We start from the raw sequence: 9,171 nt of genomic DNA, 5'->3' as shown, positions 1-9,171 counted from the left end.
AAAACCGGGTCACTAAAGTACACAGACTGCCTAGGGTAACGGTCACAGTGCCAGCCCTGGAAGCAGACGCGTGGCTTCTGGTCCAGGCTGTGCCTCTGGAGAACAGGGAATCTTGCTCAGGCTTTACCAGTGAACCCATCCGACTGAACACCGATCTATCTATCTCTGTGGTCTTCTCGCTACCGGACTGTGAGCAATCGCGGCATCCTTGAAAACCCAGCACTCGGCACCGTACCTGGCCTGCATCAGATGCTTGCTCAGTGCCTCCCGCGTGGACGGATTAAAACTAGGTCACTGGTCCCACCTGTGAATGAGGCATTGCAGCAGGCTCTCGGGATACCTTCTCTTACTGCTCTTCAGAGGTTGTGCATGACTAAATGGTCCAGGGCAAAAGCCACAGGAGAAAAATGTGCATGTCTATGGGGGAGGGAAGAGCCTACTTCTGAGGATAGCGCTCAGAAACAAGTTCACCCACTAAAAACAAAAAAACTCACAGACTTTCCCAACAAAAGTGATCTGCACTGTTTTCATAAGATCTGCTTTTGTCCACTCACCTATATGCACATCCCTGCACTTCCGAAAAAATCTCTCCAGCCAGTTTTAGGGCCAGCCACTCCACCCCACAGTAATTAGGTTTAACTAGAGCAATTAACAAAACAAACTCCTTGCTGCTTAGTGGGCTGATAATTCTGATTGCAAAATTGTTTTAGGATGTGCAGAGCAGTTTAAACAAAGGTAAATATGTTATGCAACTATTTTGCATATAATACATTTGTTTGTGTGTATGAAACACAGTTCCACAACTTAAACAATACAATGATGGGACGCTGAGACAGGAGGATCCTAAATTTAAGCCCAACCTGGGCAATTTAGTGATTTAGCAAGATCCAACCTGAAAATAAATATGTAAATTAAAAAGGCTGGGTGTAGCTCAGTGGTCCTGGGTTCAATCCCCAATACTAAGGAAGAAAAAAAAAATTCATTCTAAAATTACATTTTGCTAAACATTAAAGCTTCCTCATGTAATATTAATTCAGTTCTAATGAATCTAAATTAGATTACTGTTTGTAGTGGTAGAGTGTTAAAACTATTCAGAGATAAATACTTTTTTTGCTAATAAGTGAACAGTTTTTTATGTGGTTTCTTAAATGAAAGATTGACGTAAGCATAATCAACACCACCTAATTTCCTGAATGCCATCTACATAAAACACTATTATGTCATGTCTAAATTTTTTCACAGCCTCTGCCACTGTGAATTTTTACCCTAAATGTTTGCTTATTATCCAATAGCAGTGCCACATAAAATTTCAACAGTGTATTTGGAGATTAAATAATTTGGTGTTTCCCTGTAGTGGTTTTGATTGTTTTATACCCACTTCTTTTGACTTTTAGAGTAAAAGTGATGGAAGAAAGAAGCTTTCTATAACACCTCCGTCAGGGTGTAGATCTGAACGTCTCTGAAAAGTCTCACGTGTTTGGACGGTGACTGGAACTTGAGGGCGCTGTGCTCAGTGGATCTTTCCATTGAAGAGTCTAAGAGCCGAGTCTGCCGTCAGGGGGCGGAGACAGGCTGGGGGCAGGTCCCTGAGGCGTGGCCTGGCAGGGTGCGGTCTTTCCCCGGCCTTTCAGTCTCTCTCTGCTTGCTGGCTGCTCTGGTCTTTTGCCATGCGCCTGCTGACTGTGGCCTGAATGCACTGAAACCGTGAGCTAAGATAAACCTCTTCTCCTGTAAGTTGCAAGTGTCCAATATTTTGTCCCAGTGTAATACACCACCTCGAAGATGGAGCAGCTACACTTAAGTAGGAGCACGGACTCCTTTCCACTAGAAGTCCTGATGAGCATCTCATCGCAATAGTATTCTTTTATTTTTTATTTTTTTATTTTAAAGAGAGTAGTAAAAAAAAAAAAAAAAGAACAATAGCGACACACCAACATCACAGACATAAACAAAACAAAGCAAGAACACTAAAAATAATACAGGGTTTTAAACCAAAATGATAGGAATTAACAGTGGTTGTTGTAGTATATATTGTTATTGTCAGCCACGTTGCTCAGATTACCAGATGTAAGAATGGACAATTGTTCAAATCATTAAAGGGAATAAAAAAATAATTATTAAATAAAACAATACAGAGTTTCACTAGACAAGATGGTAGGAATTCACCATTGGTTGTTCTATTGCATACTGTGTCTTCAAATCAGTTGCTCAGATTACCAGATATAAGCATGCAAAACTGATCAAAATATAAAAAATTTTAAGAATTAACTGTTCCTTTCAATAAACCATCAGACATCAGCAGTAGAGTTATCCCAGCTATCTATCTATCTATATTACCTTCCTTTTTTCTTTCTTTTTCTTCTTTTCCTCATCCCCATTGTTCCTTCCTGTGAGCAATTTCTTTCCCTTTCATATCATCTATTGTATGTTTGGGGTTTTATGCAATAGCATTCTCAGTGTATTAAAAATGGGAGACAAACACAACAGCCTCTGAAGTTCCAGGGAAGAGATTTATCAGAACCAAGGGCATTTTATGGTTAACATAAGGCTGTGTTTATCTTCTGGATATCACAAGAAACTATTGTTGATAAGTATTATAACCTTATTCTGAAATCACTGATCACTGGAAATTCAATAGTCTCAAAATATGTAAAACTGATAATAGTAAGAGCTAAAGTCATGGGTTTATATGATTTTAGCTTTTAGAAATCTCATTTAGTATAAGAAAATAAGGAGTTTTAAAAAATATTGATTGCTGGGGGCTGGGGATTTAGCTCAGTGGCACAGCACCTGCCTGGCAAGCGCAAGGTCATGAGTTCAATTCCCGGTACTGGAAAAAAAAAGAAAAAAATATTGATTGCTTTGGAAATGAAGCCACCTATGATTAATAGCAAACTATTCTTTTGTTTGTTTTTATAAACAGGATCTTGTTATGTAGTTTAGGCTGGCCTTGATCTCACTATGTAGCCCAGGCTGGCCTCAAACTTGGGGTGATCCTCCTGCCTCAGCCTCCCAAGTGTTGGCATTACAGGCATGTACCACTATGCCCAGCTAATAGCAAATTGTTCTTGCTTTCAATATAAAGCTCAATTTATAAAAATTTAAATTTAAAGTAAAGTTCTTAATGTAATATGTTGATATATTAAATGTTGATAATACAAATCAAGTTTCATTACAATGGTCAAAATTAACTTTTTTCCCCTAATTTGGTTGATAATTAATGTGATTAATACTTTCATACCCAATTAGAACTAATCATTTTTAAATTATACAAGTAGTTAAGCCAGAAAGTTAACAATAGTATATACTAACCTTAAACACTGTTTGAAATTTGTACAATATATCAGTGTATATTAATCTGCCCATCTTTCACACAGGGCCAAGACCTTCCAGTTGAGAAAGGCCCTCTGCCTAGGCTGTGCACTTCCATCCCACACCCACAGTGCACCGCAATACAGTACCAGTAACCTGAGTACAAAATCCTCCTGTATTTTTATCCCCTCCCAATATCTTAGACAGTACATCTTCTACCAATGCCTGTTACATTACAAGTTCATATTTTCGGTACTGGGAATTGAAAGCAGGGTCTTGTATATACTATGCAAATGCTCTACACCAATGAACTATGACCCCAGCCCTTTTTTTTCTTGGAACTGGGAATCAAACTCACAACCTTGCACTTGCCAGGCAGGTGCCATGCCACTGAGCTATATCCCCGGCCCTCCAGCCCTTCTTATTGCTACAGGGTCTCACTAAGTTGCTCAGACTAGCCTCAAACATGCAATCCTCCTGCCTCAGCCCCCTAAGTAGCTGGGATTACAGGTGTGTATCACCACACCTGGCCATTTAAAAGATTTTTCAACCAGTATTTATCAAGTCTTTCCAAAGAATTCTACTTGGTTTTACTGTAAACAATTTTTAACCAATATTTCATTGGTTTATATTTTAATACAATTACATAATTACAACTAGCATTCCCAAATCTGGGAACAAATATGAACAACTTTTGTTAAACATATGAATCAGAAATTACAAAGTAGGAATGTTCAGGTGTACAAGGTGGTGCTTACTGGAGGGCATTTGTTTACAAAAATAATCACTATGTTTTGGAAGGCCTGGGAGATATGAAATATACAGTGGACTGGTTGTGCAGAGGTGAATAAAAACTCTTCTGGGTGATAAGAAGCCATTCCATGGGGTTAATAAGCTGTCTTTAAGTAGCTGATAATGTAAAGAATCAAAAGGAGTTATGCTTTGTAAAGTGTTGTTTAATTTTTTCTTATTGTTCACATTACTTCTGAACTATGAAATACAATTTTCAGTAATTAGTAAATATTTTGATCTGAAAGGTAAAGGGATATAACAAACACTTATAGTTAGAAGGGCATCGTGTAAGAATATGGACTTTTTCACACATGGAATTATCTGAGACATTTTCATTGAATTTAATGACAAATAGTTACCAGTAGACCTCAGATCACAAGCAAGAAGTTTTTAAGGTTCTACTTTGGGAGGTGAATCAGTGATGATATTGATAAAAGAAATACTTAGCTCACAGTTTGAATGTTTTAAAACTTACATTTAAAAATAAATTACTCACTGGGTGTGATGGCACATGCCTGTAATCCTAGTACTTGGGAGGCTGAGGCAGGAGGATCCCATGAGTTTGAGGATAGCCTGGGGTACATAAGTGAGTTCAAGGCCAGCCTGCACTACATGGTGAGACCCAAGCTCAAAAACAAACAAACAAACAAACAAAAAAACCCACCTAAATAAATAAAAATAAATTACTCTTTAACACACAAGCGACCAATGCTCATGCTAAAATTTCTTTAAATAAAGAACTCATTGACATTCTTTCAAATATTCCCACCTAGATAAACTCAGGCAGGCTGATGGCACTGGAGCTACCACAGAGCAGGATCCCAAGGTCAGCCAAGCAGATCCGTAAGAACTGGGAATGGGAAGCAGTCTATTAGCACCTACTGTAGGTGGTCCTGGAGCTCAGAGCTCCTAACCACAGTAGGTAGCTTCAGGTCTGACGGCCCTTGAGGCGGGGAGAACACTCTCATGGTTCTTGGTTTTCCTACTCCTTTTTTCAGACCCCAGCTCTGTTCCCCCTGCTTTCGATGCCCATGAGATTGTCTTATGTGTCCCATCCATAAATCCTCAACAGAAGAAGGCTTTATACCTTAGATGATTTAGGTATTATTCCTTGCCGGTAAGTGAGGCTTAAAAACAGTCATTGTTAACCATTGGTATAGGTTCTAGCATCTAAATATAATTTTTAAAGTGGAATCATAAAGCCACACATGTGTGTGAGTTCAAGGCCAGTCTAGGCCAGCCTGAACTATATAGCAATATTGTGTTTCAATAAAATAAAATTAAATTAAAAAATGGAAGCATTATAAATAATGTTCTATAACTCACTTTTCTCCTTACTACTATGAACATCACCTGTCTACATCATTCCTTTTTTTTTTTTTTTTTTTTTCTGGTACTAGGAATTGAACTCATGACCTCGCGCTTGCCAGGCAGGCACTGTGCCACTGAGCTAAATCCCCAGCCCCAACCCTACATTATTCTTAATTGCCACAAGTATTCCAAAATGCAGAATATACCATATTTCATTTAATCAACAAACATACACTACTTTTTTTTTTTTATGGTGTTAAAGATCAAACCCAGGGGCTTGCTCATGTGAAGCTCACACTTTACCTCTGAGCTACACCCACAGCCCCAGTGTATTTACAAACTATTACACAGAATATTGTGAGAAATGGCAGTCCATGTCTCCAGCTCAGGAATGCTCAGTCCCTGGGAACTTACAGTCCTAGAAATCTTCCTATTTAATTTCATGGCGAAAGATACCCCCAGACAGTAATTTTCTTTTGGTCACTCACTAGTATAGACCCACAGTAACTTATCTGCAAATCCAAGAAAGGTCTGAAGATTGAAAGTTTGACACTTTATTCCCATAACCATAGATCAATTCCCACCACCAATACAATATGTTGGCTTCATAATTATTTTCTCTGACACCAGTTTAACACCTTTGCAATTTCCAGCACCCTCAAATGTCACCAGAGTTGCCGCTAAGAGTTAGTGTCCCCATCTTCCTCCAGACCTCCATGGCTCCCCTCGATGCTGAGCTGAGACCGCCTGTCATCTGCTCGGCCCTGTAGCACCCATCTTTACACTGTCTTCTGAGGCAGGAACACCTTTGTTTGGGTAAGGATAAGAGTGCCTTCCTGACAGTACTCTCTCCAAAATCTGAAAATTCTGAACTCAGAGTCACAGCTAGACCCTGAAGGACGCAGCTGAGGGCTTGGGACCTGCATCAGGGTCAAACCCAGAGCCAAATCTCCTTCCTGAGGTGGTCGCTGGGCCTGTGGTTCCCTGCACCATGACTGATCTGGCCCTAATGAGTAAACCTGTTGAAGTCAGTCAGTTGTAACCTCTTCTCTCTTCATACAAACTTAAAAATTGCCGGTAACTTTTAAATAACAAAATACTTAGTCCCAGGGCTGAGGGTAGAGCTCAAAGTTTCAGCACTTGCCTAGTAGGCACAAGGACCTGGGTTCTATCCCTACCATGGTGGGCGGGGAACGAGAACATAGACTAAAACCCCCGGCCACATATTGTCTAGGCAAAACAAGAAATGGAAATAATAGTTCCTTTAATATAGTTAAGCTGACCAGAGGATACAGACAATGAAATGGCAAAACCCTTTCCGAACACTTTTTAAAATTGAAGAAATACTATAATATGATGGGGTGTTACACCGTATTGTGTTAATTAACACCATAACTCAACCCATTTGACACTGGGCGTAGAACCTCCATGCACACGGACACACAAATTCACTTATCACAGGATTCCGGCTCCTGTTGGCTGCCTCCTGGTGAAGGGCCAGCAGGCAGAAGTTCCCCCTTCTCATCCTCCCCTGCAACCTCATCACTTCCCCTCCAGGGCCCACCAGCATCAAATCTGCACACAACACAGGCTGCGGCTTCCGGGGAAGCTCAAAGGCCTGCCGGCATAAGGTTCCCTTCAAAGCACCCCTGGAAGGCTGTGTGGGATGAGGAGTATTGAAACCATCCTCTTTCCAGAGAAGAGCTAAATCCACCCCACCATCTTTCTGTTCTCATTTACCGGGGGCTCAAGACATAAGTGGTTAGAAGGTTGCCCTGCAGCTCCCCCACGCAGGCAGCGCCACAGACGGTGCGAGAAGCCACGCACACATCTGGGCAAAGCCTCCTAAATGGGATATGCTGAAATCTGGTTATCTGGTGTTGGCGTTATTAGAACTGGGTCAGAGACAAACGCTGACTGTGAGATGGAAGAGGGAGCCCCACTCTCTCCCTCCCTCCCTCCCTCCCTTCCTCCTTCACTCTCTTTCTCTCTCCTCTTTTCTGTAAAAGAACAGGAGAGCTGTGTTTGAGAAATCTGAGCACCTTAGTCTCAGGTGAGACTTTGTGTCATGATGGAATGCCGTGCGCTGCATTTCAGTACAGAGGGGACAAGAAAAGTAACGGTTGCCAAGCTAACTCGTTCATAGCCCAGAATCCTGCTTAAGACCTATCTATAACTCCCTAAAATATCCCTGTGGAGTAACTTCCAGGTTGAATTAGTTGTTACGTTTTAGAAAGTGAATTTACTCTTTACTTCTCTGTTTCTGCCCACAAAGAAACAGTTAAGAAGGTTAAGTATACACAACCTGATATGGACCCAAAGATCCTTGAGTGATTCCAACATGCCGTCAAATTTGAGGAGCACTGCTTTGCTTTATCATATGCCCATCTTTTAAATGCTGTCCACATTTAAAGTATTCTTTCCCCAAATGCCTCCCATCAAAGACAATGTACTATGGTTGTGGAATACTGACAGGAACAGCTTTTGAATGGATGGGTTGGATTGGTAATAGACAACCAGCCTCTGAGATTAACAGAAAACTGGTATAATGAGACCAAGGCCACAAACTGTGTACTCAAAGGCATTATTTAGGATGGTTCATGTCTGTGGCCATGGATTGTATTCCTTTTTTCAGTTATAAGTGAATATTGTGGCATGAAAATGGAACCACCACCAAGAATGCAGATGGATAAAAAATACAGGAAAACCAACTCAATAGGGCCAGGTATATAGCTCAGGGCATCACACCTACCTGGCAAGCACAAGGTCCCAAGTTTGATTCCCAGTACCAAAAAAACCAACTCAAAATTCTACATGCTACTGAGAGTGGGTTAGTACTGTCATCTTCATGTATTTTTTGTTAGATATACACATATACACATACACATACACATATACACATACATACAAAAAATACATCTTCATGTATTTTTTGTTAGATATACACATATACACATACATAGCCATCATTGTTTAACTATGATCATCTGATGCAGAATATAAATGAAAGGTGTGACAAGATGCATTCTTAATATAAATGATTTGAACACATCATTATAAATAACTGATTGCTCAAAGAAACAGTCTGGAAGATTATCTTAGATTTTGAGCAGTAATGTGTACCTGCAATTCCATACATTAGAGAGGTTGAGGTAGGAGGATCACAAGTTTGAGGCCAGCCTAGTGATTTAAGTCTTCTTGGCGAAAAAATGTCTTAAAAAATAAAAAGGGATGGGGGTGTAGCTCGGGTAGAGCACTTGCCTAGCACATACAAGATGATGGATTTGATACCCAGCACTGCAAAAGAACAATAAAATATTTGAGGGTAGCAAAAACTGCTCTGTAGAATATGGTATAATGTGTAGCACATTATACCACAAACACTGGGAACCTAGTATGTTTTCAAAGGAACAAAAGACAGAAGTGCTATGTGATAAGGCAGTGGTGGCAAACTTACGTCATGAGTTCTGCAGCGGGCTGTTTGTATCACTGAAAGGTCTAAAAGGTTCACAGTCAATGCTACAGGGTAATTATATTTACATATGAATGATGCTATCAATATTTGCATAGAAAAAATAGAAAAAGAAGTTAATTCTTAAAATTTTAGGATTAACCTAAATTTCCAGATATTTATAAATCATTCTTTGTTGGTATAACTTTTCTGGAAAAAAATTTATATATTTATATATATTTATATATCACTGGGCATGGGGCTCATGCCTTTAATCCCAGCACTCGGGATGCTGAGGCAGGAGG

This window comes from Chinchilla lanigera, unplaced genomic scaffold, assembly GCF_000276665.1.
Source record: "Chinchilla lanigera isolate Chin_1 unplaced genomic scaffold, ChiLan1.0 scaffold00010, whole genome shotgun sequence".
NCBI lineage: Eukaryota > Metazoa > Chordata > Mammalia > Rodentia > Chinchillidae > Chinchilla > Chinchilla lanigera.
This window is presented reverse-complemented; position numbering follows the sequence as displayed.